Source organism: Odocoileus virginianus, chromosome 4, assembly GCF_023699985.2.
Source record: "Odocoileus virginianus isolate 20LAN1187 ecotype Illinois chromosome 4, Ovbor_1.2, whole genome shotgun sequence".
Taxonomy (NCBI): Eukaryota; Metazoa; Chordata; class Mammalia; order Artiodactyla; family Cervidae; genus Odocoileus; species Odocoileus virginianus.
The window spans coordinates 74415738-74437415 of record NC_069677.1 but is presented as its reverse complement, the minus strand read 5'-3'; the positions used below and the strand labels follow the sequence as shown (position 1 = coordinate 74437415).

The window sequence follows — 21678 nt, the reverse complement described above, 5'->3', positions numbered from 1 at the left end:
TGCATTTCAGACTCTTTTGTTAACTATGATGGCTACTCCATTTCTTCTAAGGGATTCCTGCCCCCAGTAGTACATCATGCAAAATGCCAAGCTGGATGAAGCACAACCTGGAATCAAGACTGCTGGGAGAAATATCAATAATCTCAAATACACCGATGACACCACCCTTATGACAGAAAGCAAAGAAGAATGAAAGAGACTCTTGATGAAAGTGAAAGAGGAGAATGAAAAAGCTGGCTTAAAACTCAACATTCAGAAAACTAAGATCATGGCACTGGTCCCATCACTTCATGGCAGATAGACGGGGAAGCAATGGGAACAGTGACAGACTTTACATTTTGGGTTCCAAAATCACTGCAGATGGTGACTGCAGCCATGAAATTAAAAGACGTTTGCTCCTTGGAAGAAAAGCTATGACCAACCTAGACAGCATTTTAAAAAGCAGAGATATTGCCAAGAAAGATTCATCTAGTCAAAGCTATGCTTTTTCCAGTAGTCATGTATGGTTGTGAGAGTTGGACTATAAAGAAAGCTGAGCGCTGAAGAATTGATGCTTTTGAATTGTGGTATTGGAGAAGACTCTTGAGAGTGCCTTGGACTGCAAGGAGATCAAACCAGTCCATCCTAAAGGAAATTAGTCCTGAATATTCATTGGAAGGACTGATGCTGAAGTTGAAACTCCAATACTTTGGCCACCTGATGCGAAGAACTGACTCACTGGAAAAGACCCTGATGCTGGGAAATATTGAGAGCAAGAGGAGAAGGTGTGATAGAGGATGAGATGGTTGGATGGCATCATCAACTCAGTCGACATGAGTTTGAGCAAACTTATAGCTATAGTTATGGACAGGGAAGCCTGGCATACTGCAGTCCACAGGGTCGCAAAGAGTCAGACATGACAGCAACTAAACTGAACTGAACTGACAGATAATATAAAGATGTAAAGAACATAAACTTATCTTAAAATGTCCAGTGTTTTAGGCTAAATCTACACACTTTTACTATAAAGTGGAAAAAAGATAGCAGCTATTAAAACAAAGATACACAGACAGAAAATGGTTACCCTGGCTAGATTGATATGATAGGGACTTGAATCTTGGGTAATCAGTGGGTCTTCATGAATGAAATAATTGAAGTTTAGAGAAGCTATTTATTGCTAGAGAGATGAAAACATAATTAGCAATCATAAAGCAGTCCTGTGGAGGTTCTGATTATCATGGAGCAATGGGTGGATTTTTGGAGACTTGGCTGTTTATATCTAATCTTTTTCTTTTCTTTTCAAATATACCTAAATCTCCTACTAAGCAATTTCGTGCTGGGGAAATGGGGAAGGCAGATTGCATAAGCTAATGCCTGATTTATATCAGATACTAATATTTCCATTTCCTGAGACAGAATAGCCAGGTTATACCTGTGAGGCAAACAGACAGAAACAGAAAATGAATGACAGCCTGGGTGTTCCTTTTTTTCCCCCAAATTTTTATCCTCCAGCAAGAATTTCTTTTGTTTCTTGATGCATCTTTTTGAAATGATGATATTCACAAGATAAAATAAATGCTTTTTTCTAGTTAAAAATTTAAATTACTGATGCTAGTTAAATATCAGTGAAAATTGTCCTTATTTTACCCAGTGGATAAAGCTATAAGTTTATGAGGTGAGAAAAATTTCTCCTCCATTTAATGCTGTGAAATATATTTTTAAAAGTGTCAGAGCAGAAGGAAGTTAGATTTCAGACTTACACATCAGATTCCATATTTCTAATGTGGCAAATCAAGTCATTTTTGAGCAAGATGGCTGTTGTTGGCAGAGTGTTCTGAGGGTACCTCACTAATTCAGTTAAAAACTAGGTCATATTCCACTACAGCAAATATCACTCCATAGAAAAACTGTGCAACAACAGGTTTCCAAGGTCCAGGCACTAATCATTTTATGTCACAAAATATAAGAATTTGGTAAAATCTCAATAAAGAGAATTGAGACTCTTTCAGAATACCTTAAAATGGACTCACCTCCTTCATTTAGCTATCATGGCAAACTAAACTAATAGCAGAGCTTCAGAGTTTGAGATGTTCTGTAACAGCAGATACAATGTAGATTCAAGTTAACTAGAGTTGGCTTCAGAATTGTTACAGGAGAGAGCCTAGAGGAAGTTTGGGTTGCGACCAGGGAATGTGTGCTTTCACCAGGACTCCAGGTGGTTCTGTTGCAAGTCTTGGGAAAAGCCTCAGAGAATAACTCTCAATAATGCTCAAATAGAAATCTGCTTTTAATTAAGAAGGACACAAAACAAGTCAAGATAGCACCAGAGATTTCACCAGTTTGGAGTGGTTGTCAAAATGTAATAGGTTTTTTTTGGGCAATATTTACTTAATCAACTGGAATTAAACCTAGTTGTGAACCTGGCTTTTAAATTTAGTCCACTAAATAGTCTTGGGAATATTTATTACCTATGAATTATTTTTTGGTTTAAAAAAAATCTGTTCTCACAAATTATTTGGAAGCTTTCCCTCTGTTTCAAGTCTTTACGTCCTTAGTGATTTGTGTTGCGGAGTTGATTTCCCTTGTTAAAAAATGAGTCCCTCAATCTAGCAGCTTATATAGGTATTCTCAAGCATGGCTGGATACAAATCACTGGTGGAACTTTTTAAACCTATTGTTGCCCAGGCTCCACTCCTCACTCCAATCAGAATCTCTAGGCACAGGATCCCCTCCGCCCCGTAAATCTACTTCCTTAAAAGCACTACTGTCTTTTCATTTTGTTTTTCGCTTTCTTTGCTGTGCAAAAACTTTTAAGTTTAATTAGGTCCCATTTGTTTATTTTTGTTTTTATTTCCATTTTGACAGATGAATGGATGAAGAAGTAGTAGAGGTATGTACAATGGAATATTATTTAGCTGTAAAAAGGAATTAATTTGAGTCAGCTCTAGTGAGATGGATGAACTTAGAGTCTGTTACACGGAGTGAAATAAGTCAGAAAGAGAAAAACAAATATCATATATTAATGCATATAGATGGAATCTAGAAAAATAGTACTGAGGAACCTATTTGCAGGGCAGGCACAAAGGGGCAGACATAGAGAACAAACTTGTGGCCACAGCAGGGGAAGGAGAAGGTGGGATGAACTGAGAGAGTAGGACTGAAACATTTACATTACCATTTATAAAACAGATAGCTAGTGGGAAGTTGCTATATAACACACGGAGCTCAACTCAGTGCTCTGTGATGACCTAGAGCAGTGGGAGGGATATTCAAGAGGGAGGGGACATATGGATACTTAACGACTGATTGACATTGTTGTATGGCAGAAACTAACAAAACATTGTAAAGCAATTATCCTCTAATTTTAAAAAAAAAAGTGTTACTGTATATCCAAGCTTGAGAACCACTGGTTTAAAGATAGCAAAATAAACTTTCTCTGAGATTTTCAAACATATTCTTCTTGGCTAGACAGTTCTTTATTCTTGCTGCAGCCAGAGCCATTGCTGTGCTAGATTCAATGCATTCTTGTAACTCTGAGTTTTGTGCTATGCTATCTCTGATAGAGTCACTGGTGAACAATAGCTGAGATTATTAAGCAGGCATCACTTCTGGGGCTGATAAGCCAGAGGCCCAAGATATACTGACAAGGATAGAAGTTTTCTCTAAGTGACATTTTGATCACCTTGAGGAGTAGTGAGAGAAAACTGCTGAAGCAGGGTCACACCACCTGGCCTGAAGTAGGAAGAAGGTTTTGGAGACTGTAGCACTTAGACCTTTGAATCACATTGGTACACTATTGGGGAATAGGACTATGCTGAACAACAAATAGTCTAGCCAATCTGAAAATACTTAGATTTAGGTCAAGTTTGAGAGATGACAGAGGCACTGGGCTTCCTGATACCCAGACTCTGGGATTACTGACAGAAGTCTATCTGGGCAATTTCAAAGATTCCTAAGATAGGATATTACAAACTCTCTGGCTTATATTGGATAGTTCTGACCTGAATTTTCCAAGGAGCTGCAGCAATTAGCTCCCTGGATTTTATTCCTATAATGCTTCTTCCCGAGTTTGCCTGTGTAGTTCTGTTACTGACTGCAAATTTCCAAAAAGCAGGAACCATTTATGCTGCTTCTCTGGCCAAGAATACAGTACAGTGACACACATGTCCAATACTTCAGGATGACTTAATGTTCTCAATGAGGAGCGTCCACCAAATTAGTTACTGCCCTATGGAACAAAGATGGGTGATGTTCAAATCAAACATGCCTTCCCTCAGCCTGTGCCCAAACTACAAGCGTCACCAGAACACCCCTTGTTCAGTCAGTCACTGGAATGCTTTATCAGTTGAGGAAGGAAAAGGTTTTGAAACTTCTAGATAACATGGAGCAGGGGGTTATAACCATCATTTTTAGACAAGTGCCTTTAAAATCTGGCTACCCAAAGCGTGGTCCTCAGACCAGGAGCATCATCACTGTCTAGAGATTGTTAGGCAGAATTTCAAGTCCCCGTCTCAGGCTTACAGGATCAGAATTCGCTTTTTAATAAGATGCCCGGGTCATTCTTGTTCATATTTAGAATTTGAGATATCAATAGATCTAGTAATTGATCAATCTAGCACCAATCAGCGCCCAAAACAGAGACTCAGCCCTTTGTACCCGCCTCTCACCCGATCCACTCTGTAGCAACCGAATCCCCGGAGACATCGGAACGGGTGCTGCCGAGGGCAGCTTGGTGATTGGCTAGTCAGACCACGTGACCTGCGCTGGCCCTCCCGTGCTAGTGGATTGGCTCTCGCGGACGCTGACGGACAGGGCCGGGGCGGGCCAAAGCCAGGTCGAAGGGGCGCGCGCGGTGGCGCGGAGGGGCGAGAACGCGAATGCGCGTGCGCGAGCGGCGGGGCTCTTTCCCCGAGCCGTCGGAAGGAGCGGGAGCGCTTCTCCCGAGGTAAGAGCTGCCGCGGGGCGGGCTCCCTGCCCCTCCGCGGCCGATTGCGGGTGAGCGGGGTTGGGGGAAGTCTGAGGTCCGCCTGCCTGGGGAGCCTCACTTGGGAGAGGATGCAGACCCAGGCTCAGTCGTCTCCTTCGGTGCCTCGGTTTCCCTTTTCTGCCCGCTAATGCATCTCCCCATCCTCCTCACCGCGGTCCCGTGTCCACCCGAGGGGAGTTGCCACCTGGTAGTCTCGCCTTCGCCTTTGTTTCTCTCCCGGAGGGATGCTGGTACCGTCCCCCTCCCCAGGTAAAGGATGAAGGGTGGTGGGGCGGGGACGTCTCCGGCGCAAGACCTGGCCTAGAGCCGGGGAGAAGATGGCTTTAATGCAGTGGGACCTGTCACATGTGAGAATGAAGAAAAAAAATGTAGTGTCACTTTGGCCAAGCCACGGGACTCGAACTAATCCGGCGGCGGCGGCGGCGACCAAAGCCGTATTCCTGGCGCAGCCGTGCGAGCAGGGGTGGGGGCAGGACCCGCGGGCCAGCCCAGGTGCGCCGGTGGAAGGCTTCTCCCGACCTGCCTGGAGCTCTCACCCCAGAGTTGCACCGAATCGCTTTCAGCCTGCAGAAGGGATCAAGAGATTCCTAAAGAGAAGGGGGAAAAAAAAAAAAAATTTAAAAGCCGCTGGGCACTGGCGGAGAAGGTCTAAGTGAGAGGCTACAATGAGAAATTACAGCGAAACTGGTGGCTGGTAGTTGTGAGGGGGAAGATCCCTGCAGTGAACTGCAGAGCAGACCATCACACGGAGATTCTCCTTCAAGAAAACCTAATATATATATATATATATATATATATATATATATTTTGCGGAGGGTGGGGGGTGGTTATCTCTGTAAACTGAGGTTTTTCTGGGCTGCCAAATCAAGTAATGACTTATTTTTAGCATGTTAATGGGTGCTAGGGAGAAAGGAAGGCAGGTTACACCCGTTTAGATCTCCTTAATTCTTTCAAAAGTGCATGTTTAAAGAAGGCCTTTGGTTGCCAAAAGCTGCGTGTGTGTGTGTGAGTGTGTGTGTGAGAGAGAGAGAGAGAGAGAGGTTTGGGGGGTGGGGGATGTCTCCTTGAAGTCATACTTTACAAAAGGCATCCTCTGCCTCTTTCCTTCTCAATTTCCCTAGACCTGAAATAGCAGGAGCATACTGTACAGCTCATAACAAAGTATAAAAAGTCCCTTCAGTTTTCCACTAGTTAATTTATTAGATATACCTGTTAGTTTGCTTGGTACGGAATGGTTTAAACTATCATTAGGATGATTTTACTGTATTTTGGAATTCCATTATAATTCATTTACAACTTATTCTGGTAGGAAATGGACAAGAATCTGTCTACCTGATTCCTCAAAGACATCCTGACAGGGGTTCCAAGGCTTTTTATTACTCTTACCTTCCCCATACAAAGTTTTGTTTCTTTAGGAAACGATGTGATTTTTTTTCAAACACCTCAGACACACTGCATGCCTGTGAAATGCCCAAACGTGTTAGGAAATCAATTTACTTGGCAAGTTCAAACTAACTAAAGAAGGAACACTTAAATTTGTTAGGGGGAATCAGAATTAACATCAACTGTAGCAGATCAACTTTTGGTGGTTTTCTGGGGTGAGCAAAAGTAAAAGAAAAGGTATTGCAAAGCTTGTTGGGAATGTAACAAATGACCTCATAAAGTAAAATATAGATTGTCACCTGACAGATTGGTACATAAAGCAAATTAGAGTAATTTTAGAACTTGTCAGTGATTTGTTTCTAACTGGTATCAGTGGGGAGAGGAAGGAATTCTGAGGCTGGGGTGGGGAATACAGTTTGAAAAGATATATGCTTTTGTGTTTAGAGAGAAAATGTCGCTTTTGTTATATAAACTACACAAAGGACATGCAGTGTTTATGTTTAGTCTGTGAATGGGAGGCAAGGGTTTTGGAAAGGTTGAAAAACACTTATGAGGTTAAACAAGGGAAAGCAGAAAGATTGGCAGGCTTAGTTCATCTTAAGCGAAGCAGTGACCTACAGGACAAGGTTTATTCTCTGATTCAGTAAAAGCCCACTAATGTTGCTTCCAGAGCAACAACAAAATCATTTCCTTTCTGTCGTTTCTGTCCCCTGGGTCAGGGAGGGAAGAGTGAATGAGAGATTAGACTCTGACCTGCATGCCTAAGCAGTATTGTCCTTTGAGCAGGATCTGTGTCACACTGTGTAAATCTAAGAGCCGTCAGGTTGATAGAGGTCTGAGCACCTCCCCTGGACTCCTGCTGTAAGGTAGAGTGGGATAACGTTGCCACAGGTGGCAGCGAGGTGAGATCATCTGATACGGAAGCCCTAGGGTGAGGAGAGCCAGGGTGTTTAATTCAGTGACCCTCTGCCTTTGGAGCTTTGAGAAGGCAGAGCTGCCTCTCTACTGGCTTGACTGGCTGGGTTTTATATGGCTTCCCAAGGACCTGCCCTTCACGATGGGAGCTCCTGTGGATTTCTGTGTCTCGGTTGTAAGCATCAGTTATGCTTGTAATGTGCTCTAGATAAGGAAGGCTCACAGAAACACAAATCTAGGCTGCCGTTCTTTCAGGGATGTCAAACGCAGGCTTCCAGAAAACAAGTTATGCCCTCCCTACCAGTAGATGGCACTGCTGTCTCTGGGAATTCCTGGAGGAGCTGAAACACGAGCTGGCAAACCAGTGATGTGTAACCTCTGGTCTAGAAGATTTTGGAAGGCTGTCTCAGTTCCCAAAGAAAATCCTTAAAAAAAGGAAAAAAAAAAAAGTTATGAAAGCCGGAAATATTGATACAAAGTAGGAATGATGGTTGCGGGGGTTAAGAATGGATGTCATTACTTTGCTGGCTGTGTGTGGGAAATGCAGAGGGTAAGCTGACAAGCATTGGAGTACAGGTTTTGAAAGCCCTTGCATACATATTGTTGGCTAATTGAAAATGAGGTTGAATTCATGATTCAATCAAATTTCCCAACAACTTCCTAGTGTCTACCTCTTTGCTTATAAAACTCGTCTGTACACGTGGACGGGACTATGGAAATACACATGTAACTTTTAAACCTAATCAATATCCAATAATTATGTATCTGAAGATAGTGGTGAGAGTATTAGTAAAAATAATGCTCATGCTTACTTTAGGGCTGTCCACAATAGTAGGTCAAAGTTATTCTGAATCAGTTTCTTCTAAAACTTAAAAATTCCTAACAAGTATTCTACCATTTTAAGATTTTATTAGTGATTCACATCCTGAACTTTGGTTTTATTGACCTTATTAGCCAGGGTTTGTTCATTTATTCCCCTCTTTTGAACTACCTTTTCTTTCATTTTTAAAAAAATAATTGACTGTTTTTGATATGAGTTTTGTAGCCATATATTTGAAGGAGGTGATACTGTTGCTAGTGAGGTTACTGTGCGTATGAGCTTTGACCCTTCTGGAGGCATAGCACTCTGTTCCTGGGAGTCATCACCCGAATCACCTGCTTCCTCATGCTGTCCTTACGCTATGGCTCAGCTTTCTGGAGTTTATTTCCACCTCTCTTCAAGTGAACTCATGAGCTGATTTTTATTACCAATGCCAAATCCTAAAATCTTGCTGACGCTGGACAGCAGTAGTCTCAACAGTTTGCTAGCATTACCTCATTATGTGACCTCAAATACATTTCTTTGCCTTTCTGAACCTCAGTTTTCTCACCTGAGTCACTGGAATTGGGTGAGATGTGATTCATGTCTCTTGAAAAAAATCCTTTCTAAGTCAAAATTCTATGGCCAGCTGATTCTCATAAAGTGTCAATATTTCTGAATCCCCTGAAAAATTCTTATCTAAAAGGTATTTTCATGCTGTAACCTAGAGCAAAAAGAAATCTCACTAATACTTCTTCTCAGAGAATCCTAATAATTCAGAGTTGTGAGAAACCTTAGGGATGGTTTAGCTTGACCTTCTCATTTTATAGACAAAGAGTTTCACCTCAGAGCTGAGTGATTTGCCCAGGCTAACAGAACTAGAGAATGGTAGAAAACTGGGACCCAACCTCATGTCAGTCCTGCCTTTTCCAGTGCTGAATTTCTTCACCTGCCATCAGTACACAGAAGATGCTGTGTCTACAGGGCTGGAGCCAAGAAAATTCTGAGTAATTCCTTAAAGTAGGGTTTTTAAACCACAGCATGAATAGTATTGTGTTGGGCAGAAATTCAAGGTCTGACTTCTTTTTTGCACCTCATTCTTTTCTTCACTGACTGTTCTTGAGTAGTATTCTTTACTATACATCCTTGTGTTTTTTTAAACTTTCCTGCAGAAGAAAAAAAAAAACTTTCTTCACCTTAGAAGAGTCATTCCCCAATCAGATGTTTTTAAATTGGGTCCATGGCAAAAACAAGAATTTTTATTTTCCATACATACACACTGAGTCATTGCTTGAAAAACTTGGTCTGCCCTGTGACCCGCTTCTCTTTGGACATGGGAGATATAAGTTTGGTGGTGATCACTGTTTCAAAGAACATTTGCTTGAAAAACTTGGTCTGCCCTGTGACCCACTTCCCTTATATTCAGTATGATGGTGGTCCATGCTGTTGAATGCTTCCTTCTGGTACCTTTTTAGATTTGGACCAGAGCAGCCATTTACTCTCACTTTAGCAGAAGAATAAGAATTACCTTTTCTTCTTCAGCAGCTTATCAATTGAATTTTTGTAATAACAGATGAAAAAGTCCAATTTCTGTACTCTGATTCCAGCACACTGAGTTAGTATGAGATTTGAGGGACATTGTTGACTTCTGAGTTTGTTTCCTTGTCTGGAAAATAAGAGGGAAAAGCAGTGACCACTGAAATTCTTTCTAGTTCTGAAATCTTGTGACTCTTTGAAATTTTACCTGGTATCCTGAAAATGGGGATTTTTATGTATAATCAAAGTTGGTGCCAATTCTTTGTATCTGCAGATCACTTTGTGGTATACAAAAATATTCTCTAATTTTTAAAATCTCTTTTGTACTTCAAGTGTGGTCAAAGAACAACATCTGGGAGTTTGCAACTCAGCATTTTGTCAAGATACCCAGGAGCTATGCTTGCTGTTTTGTCTCATTTTTGAGTTTCACATTGACACATAGGTCAATGAGGGAAGCAGAGTATTTCACAGATGAGGAAACCAGATCTCAGAGTCATTAAGAAACTAAGTCAGATTTACTGTTAGTGTCTCACCCAGAACTCCATACTCTAAACCTAATATCTTCTTTGTTAGGCTGGAGTCAGGCTTGTGTGATACTGATTATTAGCTACCCAGCAACCCATGGATTTAGGTGTGGCTGTGTAACTAAGTGGAAATGGAAAAGTATTGTGGTCCATTTCTACGGAAAAAAGAAACAAAAAGAGAGCACCCATGCAAGTTCCTCCCTGCTATTTTATACTCCTTGTAGGCTGGAATGGAGAGGGTCACTATGAGATCTTGGGATGCAGGACTTTTGTCAGCCTGGCTGCCTGGATTGCTGTTAAGGGAGACTGTTCAATTGTCCAGTATGTATATAGGAACAAGAAATAAGCTTTTATTGAGCTTAAACCATTATATATGTTTGGGTTTATGTGTTAAGTACTGATAGTTAGCCTATGCTAGCAAATTCATTTGAGGAACAGTGGCTTGGAACTTGAAGTTATGGATCTTCTGGCCTAAGGTATTCATTCATTCATTTTTCATCTTTGGTAGTTGGTGATCGATTGGTTGTGATCCACCATGCAGAAGTGAGTGATGAAAGGCAACAGAGCTGATGGGTCATGAGGATGTAAGTGCATTTGAAGGCTCTCACACCCTCTACTCCAGGGTAAGTCAAAAGCATTCTTTGCCATTGTTGTTCTGGTTTTATTCTTGTCTTAACTGAGAAAGATAAGATCCCCTCTTGGCATCAGTGCAGTGGGGTGCCCTGTCTGTGAAAGTTTCCCAAAGCCTTTAGTGATTCAGGTCATAAATACTATTAAGATCAGCACTTACAAAGCTAAAACCATGGTCAAGGTGATGGGATAGAATCTGCATGGGAATATCTCAACATAAGAATTTTTTAGTGAGTTTGTATGGGGCTTGATTTACATAGGGGGTGAGGGTGTTGCTGGGCCTTCCTGAGAAGGGAACTAGGCCTGAGTGCTATTTTCCTGTAGCTATATCATATTGTTATCTCTGCTGACACAAATTACCCTCTCTCAGCACCCTACTCTTCTATGGATCACTTTGCTTAACTTTTCCTGCATTAATCACTTCTTTTTTTTTGGGAGATGGGAAACTGCTCACCAGAGAGTTGATGATTTCCAATTTGGTAGATAATAGTGGTAGCAAAGCACATGGTTCTGCCCATGCCATTTTATTTTATCCAGTGTCACTGGAAGTCACATGCCCATTTCCTCCTCATCTGTTTGCAGTCCTCAGTGCAATGGATGTAGGCACCGGGAGCCTTATAACTAAAGCTTCTTTGGATTTTCATCTGTCGTGAAGATTTTGAGACCAAGAGGAGATTTGGTGTGCCCTTCTCAGAGGCAGTGGAGGGCTGAGAGGAAGGAGTGAAAAGGACATCCCATCCTTTCTGAGGTCTCTGGCTTTTAGAGCTTAAACTAAAACCAGACTCACTAAAGAGAAAATAATAATTAATACAAATCTAAGCAGAGCTAAGAATGGTTAGGAAAAGGGGGGACAGGAGGTTATATTTAGAAAAAAAAAGTACTCAGCTGAGAAACTGGATGGAGGATTGTTTTTAAGCTTCTTAGTTCAATACTGTGGAGTCCTTGCTGATAATGCCCCATTACCCACGCTCAGACAGAGGGCACCCAGTAAGGCTAATGTCCTTCTGTGCCTCACGTGGCTCAGTAATGAGTACAATTTACTGAACAAAATAGACAATTAGGAGCTGTAGATCTCTGGAGATTCCCAGAAGCATGCATCATTACAGCTCTGGGGTGATGCATGTGCTTAGAGATAAGCAAAGCAAAGGACAGGGAGCTATAGGGCACATCAATGACTGAAGAATCTAGGTGAGCATCCAGACACAGACCCCAGCTCAGCTCCTGGGGGTCACTAAGGAAAGGGCCTGGTCTCTGCTAAGCTTTGTCATTAGAGGAAAGGAGCCAGACTTTGTCCCCTTTCCTCATTTTCCTCTGTGGCGCCAAAAAGCTTAGCATGACAGAAATAGCACTCAACTGGTATGTTTCCATGTAAATGCTGTATGAGGATCAGATTACAGAGGGAGCCATTCTTTATTGATTAGGAGACAAAGAAACTAGTGCTGGAGATGCCAGAGGATCAGGGGTTCTCATCCTCAGCACCAATGGCATGCTGAGCCTGGTGAATCTTTGTTGTGGGCTATCCTGTGCATTGAGGCATGTTCAGCAACATCCTTGGCCTGTACCCTCTGGATGCCTGTAGCTCCCCCGGCCCCCACCACAATCATTACAATCAAAAGTGTCTCCAGACATTGCCAAATGTGCTCTGGGGAAAAAACTGCCCCTGGTTGAGAGCCACTGCTGGAGGTGATTTAATTTTGTTCTTGAGTTTCTCTGGGACGGCATTTCAGTAACTTAGCCTCATTATGCTAGTTTCCCTACCTGTAAAATAGACACAGCATTTGTAAGTCAGTAGCCTAAAGAAGGGATGTATGAAGCACTGTGTGATTACTTGAGAGCTCTATAAATGCTAATAAGTACCTGTCTCCTCAAATATCCAGGACCCAGGGATCACTCTTAATCCTTATGAAGGCAGTAGCTGAGGAGGAGGGGAGTTTGAAGGGTCAGTGGTGTGGGAAATGATGCATGGTGCCAGACTCTCATTTCACTTGAAGCTTTCATATTTAGTTCATTTCAACAATATACTCTTGATAAAGGCTTTTTTTTTTTTTTTTAAGGGAAAAATGGGAGAGTGGAGGAGAGAGAAATAAGCTTTTAGAAGAGCAGTCCAGGAAATTGCTTTTAACTAGGGATGGGAGATTGAGGTAATCTCTTAAAGTGACTCGTATAATTAGTGCTAAATTGCTTCAGTCATGTCTGATTCTTTCCGACCCTATGCACTGTAGCCCACCAAGCTCCTCTATCCATGGGGATTGTCAGGCAAGAATATTGGAGTGGGTTGCCATGCCCTCCTTCAGGGGATTTTCCTGACTCAGGGATTGAACTTGAGTCTCTTAAGTCTTCTGCATTGGCAGGTGGGGTCTTTGTCATTAGTGCCACCTAGTGAGGGGAAGTCACTAGGACATAAAGTCACCAAAGGACGTAAAGAAGTAACCCTCCCAAAGAAAAGTATCCTCCCAAATTACTACGGATCCTAGAGCAGATTTTGTGAGTAATACAACAAATACCAGAGAGTGTTTGGGGAAATCTGTTTTTATTCTATAGCTTTTCCATCTATTTCTTCTCTCCTTTGAAAGTATAGAAAAGGGGTTGTCTTCAACCCATGCCCTTTGAATGATACATAAAATGTTTTGGGATCACGGTTGTTCTGCTCATCTTCTAGAACTGTGCTGGAATGGTGGAAAGGGCTATCACCCTGGCTTGGGCCTGAAGTAGTCATGTTATTTTACTAGAAAATCTCAGTTTAGGAAGAGCAAGTGCAGGGATTAGATGTAAACTGTCCTGGCAGGTTTGAGTTCAGTCTTGCTGAGGTGTTGGTCTCTGTACTTACTAGATACACTCAGCAAACTTACACCAAGACCGTATTGACATAGGCACGGTGTGGACAGAGCGTGGCTATCATCAAGGAGTTCTGTTGGACAGCACTGCTTTAGACTATAAAGACTCTATTTATCAGAAATCCATACTTGTAGTGACAGTGTGCGTACTTGTTATAACAAGACCTCACCTCATTTAAAACAGAATTGTGTTTTGGACTTCTCCATCCTGGGTCACTTTTCAGTCTGTGAGAGGATCTTGCTGAACTTTTTGGCTTGCTGTAGCACCTGTCACAGAAAGTGCCATGAGCCTGTCTCTCTGACATAACTGAGTGCACTGCCTCAAAAATATTTGTGCTTTAATCCCAGGCTGCTGAGCTGTCTCTTTCCATTTGGTGTCTCCACACCCTGACCCTCGGTGGTGAAGCTTGTTTGTGCAGGATGTCTCTTTTGATACTGCCTAGAGCTTCACACAGGGTCTGGGACAGGTGGTGAGAGAGTTTTCACCTTCCTTCCTTCCAAGCCCCAGCATGGCTCAGAAAAGTGTTTCATAAGAAGGTATTAGTTCACAAGCTTAAGCTCTGAGGCGTTATCCCCTAAAGAATTAGTTTGTAAAGTAGTATAGGACATATTTAGTAGTTAAGCCCTTTAGCAACATGGAAGAATTTTCAGGTGATATTATCTCTCACTAGTACCAATATTAGTGGCTCTGAAACTATCATAATTAGAACAAATGAAAAGATGTAGAAATAAAGACATATTTTAAAAGATGTAATTTAAATCTAACTGAGCCCAAGAGTGTTTTGCATGGTAGAAGGAATGAGAGCAGAGGGTTTGCGTGCTGTGAGTAGTGTTGCAGGAGACAAGGCATGGAGATGGCTGGGCTGAGATGACTCTTGGATGGCCTTCACTGACCGCGTCTCTCCTGACTGTGTGGTGCTGATCCTCGTATTGCCCTCCTCTCTTCACTTTGTGTTTCTGTTCTGCTTTGGTCTGCTTGGGGTGTTGGAGGGGTCTTAGTGTTTCTCACAGGAGGTGCTCTTAGCATTTTGATAGAATGACTCATCATTGTGTGAAACTTTGCTGTCCATTATAAGACATAGAGCATCCCTAGTCATTGAATGCTTGTATTACTCTAACCAAGTCATCAAGTCAACCAACAAAGCCCCCTGTATTTCTAAATATGGCCTCTGATTGAGAATCACTGGCTGCTAGAGCGCTGGGGGGTTTTAGAAAGGGGGAGTAATTAGAGTTGCAGAAGGCGCAGGTGCTAGGAGGGGCTGGCTCATTAATTTCTGATATGACCTGACCTATTCCCAGTGCTGGAACTGCTTTGGGAGCCAATATTATTCTATAGAGACCAGAAGAATCAGGTTTTGCCAGTGGAAAACTTGGTCCCTAAACCTCAAAATCAACCCAGAAGTCACAGGGGGGACGTCTGTCAGTGCCACAGAGGGTGGAGAGAAAACTGAGTCTCCCAGAGCATGCTGGTTTTTATTCTTTACTGGGAGAAAAAATGCAGCATTGGAGATTTAAAGACAATTCAAGAGAAAGGGGTTTTACCAGCCATTTATTTTCTTTCTCTGTGATTACAAAAACGGGCAAAGTAACCCTAAATTTGTGAGGTTATGTGTAGACTCTCAGATGGGAAATCTGAGGTGGTTTTATAGTTAGTAAAGAAAAAAAAAAACAAAAAACACTTTGAGACGTCTTGCTGTGGGGCATCTATAAATGTCTCTGATTACAAGAACAGAAGCTCATTGAAGTTACCTTAAGAAATGGAAGGCTTAAGTAAGGATACATGGGAAAATAAAACAAATGTCAGACGTGTGGCAAGTTGTGGGTAATCCCGAAGGTCTTTCAGGATGAGAAAGAGCCGTCATGTGGCCAGACCTCACGGTGACAGGACCTAACTCAGGACCAGGAAGATTATTGCCTGATTTGTTGCAACTCCAGGATGTGTCTGCACCAACAGTGCTTGATCAGTCTGCATTCTACTTCTCCACCATTTACATGGCTCAGGATTCCTGTTTTGGCTTCTCTACTCATGTCTTCCTGTCCCCACAACCTAACTGATGGTCTGTGTATGGACCAAGAAGGAAAAGAATATGATAATTCTGTAGTAACTATCAGCCCTCTGGTTATAGAGTTCCTTCTCCCAGGCAGTCTTAGAGGTACTGATGCCCTCTCTTGGTCCACACAGCGGTGGCCTGGGTCTTCTTGCCTCAATAAAGACTGTGGTTTCTCTGGAAGGGAGCAGTGGTAGGGTCAAAAGAATGTGAGACCTCTCTTGTGTGAGGACACTGAATTCTCAGCTCTTAAAATCAACATAAACAGTGTTTATGGGTTATGTGTATAATAAAGAATTGAAAGATTACTTTTGAAGCCTCTGCATTCAGTGGCAATTATGAAAAAGCCTGAATTCATTTTTTTAGGAGACTGGCTGCATCCCGGAGCAGAATGGTAGGGAGATTGCTGTGCTAGATGATTGGGAAATCAGCAGTTGTGTTTTCCATATGGATATTTTATTTTTTTGCATCTGTCAAATGTGATTCTCTCAACCACCCATGTATCTTGTAGGAATAATGGCTAGGTAGCTGTCTAAATGTTGAAAGACATTTTGACATCTCTGACAAGTGTTATTCAACAGCTGGGTTTGTAAAATTCCAGTTCTGACAAAGTGAAATAATTTAGCTTATTACTCCAGAAATAAATTCCATATAGATGGTGTCTATTTGGGAATTACTACCTTAAAGGCAGACTTTAAAATGTTTTGTATTGTAGTGTGTTCTGTTTATTTACCCCCAATCTTGGAGAGCTAGTTTCACTTGAGCTAATGCTTGAATATGACTTTACAAGGGAGTGCATCCTCATATTTGCAGAAGGCTCTGTCCTTATTTATGATTCTGTGATAGGGTAAGATGATGGTCCTGGCTTCATGGGCCCTCACAGCTATGAAGGGTGTGCTCTGTGACATCACACACAACCCAGTGGCTCACTGAATTCATTTAAGGCTCTTACTCTTCTCAAGTAGCTGGAGCATGGGAGTGACACATAGAGAGTTAGTATTTCCTTAGCTGCAGCTTCTGTTGAAAGCGGCAATAGAGAAGTTCAGTGGGGCTTCTGCAACTGCTAGTTGAGGAAAGAATGTAGGCTGTTACTGAAAGATGATTGGGATCAGCTTTCTCACTCAGCTGCTCGAAGGAGCAGAGATGAATTTTTTGCTTCAGTTTCTCTTCTTACTCTGGGAAGATCCCTATCCCCTGTATGGAATTTTTTTTAACGAGAAGGGCAAAATAGAGAATTGTATCCAATACATTTTAAAATACATGATTGTATTTCTTCTGAAGAGGAAGATTTGTGTATAGTAACCATATATCACCAGATTAAAATCTTCAATTTTAATTTTAAAGAAATTCTAATCTTACAGTATAAACCAAAGATGAAGTCAAATTTTTGCATATACAATTTATTTTTTATAAAAATAAAACAAAATTATGTTTGTTCTCATAGAATCAGGAACTAATCTGCAGCCCTTACATGAAGATTCTATAGCAATGGTAAAGACATCTGCTCTCTCTCAGGTGTAAAGAGATGAAAGATGATGCCTGAAAGATGCCTGAGAGCCCCAGGTCCTGAATCCTGGGATTTTGTCCTACTCTAGGCCACTCCCTAGATAAGTGTTGGAGGATAAGTGTGATAAATGGACACAGATGCTTGAGGGGAGGGCTGAAACCTCCAGCTTCGGTGAAGTGTCCTGTGCTTCCCATGAGCCACAGGAAGGAGTAGACCCTACTCAGGCCTTTCCCTCCTGAGCCCATTGTTGAATCCTGGCCTTAGCCTTTCTAGGAAACAAAACTATGGCTGAAGTAATATCCTCAAACATGATTTCTTACTAGCATATCCCTTTTAAAAGAAGCTTCCTGGACGAAGATGAAGGTATACAGATGTGTGCTTCCCTTTGCTGTCAAAAGCTGTCTCCTTTCTATTGGAAAGTGAAAGTGAAAGTTGCTCTGTCTTGTCCAACTCTTTGCAACCTCATGGACTATACAGTCTATGGAATTCTCCAGGCCAGAATACAGGAATGGGTAGCCTTTCCCTACTGCACGGGATGTTCCTAACCCAGGAATTGAACCCAGGTCTCCCACATTGCAGGCAGATTCTTTACCAGCTGAGCCAGAACGCTTATTAGATCACTTCTGAAATTTTTAATTATTGACATTAGTAAAATATTTTCCAGACATGAAGCAATAGGACATTAATAGAGACCCCCAATTAGTGTCTTTTAATTTGAGAGCCCCAAATCCCCTGTTAATGTGGTACTAGACTTCAGCTTCTTGTTCCTTCTGGTGTTTCTCTAAATGCATTTCCATCTTTTCCCTCCTCCCACTAACTGTGTTATCTAGTTTAGATCCTTTGGTCTGTTTACCCCCTTTCTTACATCTTTCTTGATTTCCAAAGTCCTGTGATTCCCAGCAGCCTGAAGGACAATGTGCTTCTTAACTAGGCATAAAGACAGTCTGCAGTATGACTCCAGCTTACTGTCTGACTTTCTACTCTTTCTCTTCACAAACTGCTCCTGACTCAGACTGGTCCTTGGTCCAGTTGTCTATTCTGTGCATAGAATGCCCTTTCTTTCCAGTGACCATATCTGTTTGGTAGCATTGAAAACCTTTGTCCCATTAGATAGATGTGCTTTTCCATCTTGTCTTTATCAGATTTTAGAAAGGTGATTTTGGGAAAAATATTTAATTTCTCTCAACCTCAATTTTCTCATTTGTAAGAAGGGACTCAAAATAGCCCCCTTATAGGATGCTTGTGAATGTAGTACCATGTCCTCACTTCTGACTGCCCAGCACAGAGCTGTCTGTGTAGGCTTATCATGTGCACTTGCTGACGAAGTTACTGATCAGATTTGCCCAGCTGATCTGGATCACATTTCTTAATTAGCCATCCTCTTCCTACAACTGCCACACCTTCTGTAACCACATGTTTCTTCTCCAGTACTCCTAACTTGACCAGTAAGTACCTGAAAATACATGCTCCTAGGGTATGACAGAAAGGGGACCCTCCCACACTATTGGTGGGAATGTAAATTGGTGCAGACACTGTGTAAAACAGTATTGGAGCTTCTTTAAACTACAAATACAGTAACTATATGACCCAGCAATCTCACTCCTGGGCATATATCCAGAAAAGACAAAAACTCTAATTGGGCTTTTCTGGTGACTCAGTGGTAAAGAATGCGCCTGCAGTGCAGGAGACATGAGAAACACAGATTTGATCCCTGGGTCGGGAAGATCCCCTTGGAGAAGGGAATGGCAACCCACTCCAGTCTTCTTGCCTGGAGAACTCCATGGACAGAGGAGCCTGGTGGGCTACAGTCCATGGGATTGTAAAGAGTTGGACGTTACTGAGCAGTTAACACTTTTTCTTTCTTTCTTTCTAATTTGAAATGATACATGCACCCCAGTGTTCATAGCAGAACTGTTTACAATAGCCAAGACATGGAAACAGCCTAAATGTCCATCAACAGATGAATGGATAAAGACAGTGTAGTGTCTTTACTACACACACACACACACAAATACAGTGGAATATTATTCAGCCATAAAGAGAATGAAGTAATACCACTGGCAGCCCTGTGGGTGGATCTAGAGATTGTCATATTGAATGAAGTAAGTCAGAAAAGACACGTGTCATATGATATTGTATGTGGAGTCTAGAAAAAAGTACAAACGAACCAACTTACAAAACAAATAGCCTCACAAACATAGATAACAAACTTACAGTTATCAAAGAGAAAGTGGGGAAGGGGGATTAATTAGGAATTTGGGATTAACAGATACACACTACTATATATAAAATAGATAAAGATGTTGCTGTGATTTATGTCATAGTGTTCTGCCTATGTTTTCCTCTAGGAGTTTTATAGTGTCAAGTCTCATAGTACCATTTGCTGAAGACATTGTCTTTCTAACATTGTATAGTCTTGCTTCATTTGTCTTAGATTAGTTGGCCATAGGTACATGGGCCTATTTCTGGGCTTTCCATCCCATTCCATTGATACATATTTCTATTTTTGTGCCAGTACCATACTGTTTTGATGAATGTAGCTTGGTAGTATAGTCTGAAGTCAGACAGCCTGATTTTTCCAGCTGCATTTTTCTTTTCTCAAGATTGTTTTGGCTGTTTGGGGGTCTTTTGATCCATCTCCCAGAATAATGAAAAGAAAAACAAAAATAAACAAATGGGACCTACTTAAATTCAAAAGCTTTTGCATAGCAAAGGAAATGATAAACAGAATGAAAAGACAATTCACAGATTGGGAGAAAATATTTGCAAATGATATGATCAATAAAGGATTAGTCTGTAAAATTTATAAACAGCTGTTATGTCACTTAATGGCATCAAAACAAACAACACACTCAAAAATGGACAGGAGGCCTAAATCGATATTTCTCCAAAGAAGACATATGGATGGCCAACAGGCACATGAGAAGATGTTCAACATCATTAAACATTAGGGAAATGCAAATCAAAACTACAATGAGATATCAACTCACATCTGCCAGAATGGTTATCATCACAAAATCCACAAACAATAAATACTGGAGAGGGTGTGAATAGAAGGGAACCCTCCTACACTGTTGGTGGGAACGTAAATTGGTACAGCCACTATGGAGAACAACACGGAGGTTCCTTAAACTAAAAATAGAGCTACCATATGACCCTGCAATCCCACTCCTGGACAAAAGCATGGAGAAAAGCATGGTCTGAAAGGATATATGCACCCCAGTGTTTATGGCAGCACTGTTTACAATTGCTAAAGCGTGGGAGCAGCCTAAATGACCATCAACATATGAATGGATAAAGAGAATGTGGTATATAAATACAGTGGAATTTTACTTAGCCATTAAAAAGAATGAAATAATGCCATTTGCAGCATCATGGATAGACCTAGAAAGTGTCATACTGAGTGAAGTAAGTCAGACAGAGAAGGAGAAATATTGTATGACATCCCTTATATGTGAACAGTAAAAAGAAAGGGTACAAATGAACTTACAAAACAGAAAGAGACTCACAGACTTATAAAACTTATGGTTGCCAGGGGAAAGGGATAGTTAGGGAATTTGGGATGGTCGTGTACACACTGCTATATTTAAAATGGATAAGCAATGTCTGTTTAGTTCTTTGGCCCATTTTTTGATTGGGTCATTTATTTTTCTGGAATTGAGCTGCAGGAGTTGCTAGTATATTTTTGAGATTAATCCTTTGCCTGTTGCTTCATTTGCTATTATTTTCTCCCAATCTGAGGGCTGTCTTTTCACCTTGCTTATAGTTTCCTTTGTTGTGCAAAAGCTTTTAAGTTTCATTAGGTCCCATTTGTTTATTTTTGCTTTTGTTTCTAAAATTCTGGGATGTGGGTCATGGCTAATTCATTTCAATGTATGACAAAAACCACTGCAATGTTGTAAAGTAATTAGCCTCCAACTAATAAATATAAATGGAAAAAAAAAATGGCTAAGCAACATGTACCTACTGCATAGCACATGGAACTCTGCTTAGTGTTATGTGGCAGCTTAGATAGGAGGGAGGTTTGGGAGTGAATGCATACATGTATATGTATGGCTGAATCCCTTCACTTTTCCCCTGAAATGATCACAATATTGGCTACACCCCAATACAAAATAAAAAATTCAAAAGTAAAAAAAAAATGAACAACAAGGACTTATAGTATAGCACAGGAGACTATGTACAGTATCTTGCAATAGCCTATAATAAAAAAGAATCTAAAAAATAATATGTGTGTATGTGTGTTAGTGTGGTCATTCACATCCGACTCTTTGTGACCCCATGAAGAGGCTCTTCTGTCAATGGGATTTCCCAGACAGGAATATTGGAGCAGGTTGCCCTTTCCTCCTCCAGGGGATCAAACCTGTGTCTCCTGCATTGCAGGTGGATTCTTTACCACCGGATCACTTCTGTATATATAGCTGAATCACTTTGCTGAACACCTTAAACATTGTGAATCAAGTCTACGTCAATAAAAATAAATAAATGAAAATGAAAAAAAAAATGATTGAATAAACTTGTTACTTTGGGAAAAAA

The 21678-nt window shown here is 41.2% G+C and overlaps 1 protein-coding gene across 6 annotated transcripts in view; it reads left to right on the top strand.

Moving 5' to 3' along the window:
* Positions 1 to 4808: 4808 nt before the first annotated feature.
* TMEM108 (transmembrane protein 108) overlaps positions 4809 to 21678 on the top strand; it is a 432137-nt gene continuing 415267 nt past the window's right edge. For 5 of the 6 annotated variants that reach the window (XM_070466746.1, XM_070466740.1, XM_070466739.1 and 2 more), the window contains exons 1-2: positions 4809 to 4924; positions 10632 to 10746. The gene's annotated coding sequence lies outside the window, so the exon portion shown is untranslated. Of the gene's footprint in view, positions 4925 to 4987; positions 5216 to 10631; positions 10747 to 21678 lie in introns of those variants that run through there. The other variant, XM_070466743.1, reaches the window with a different exon arrangement.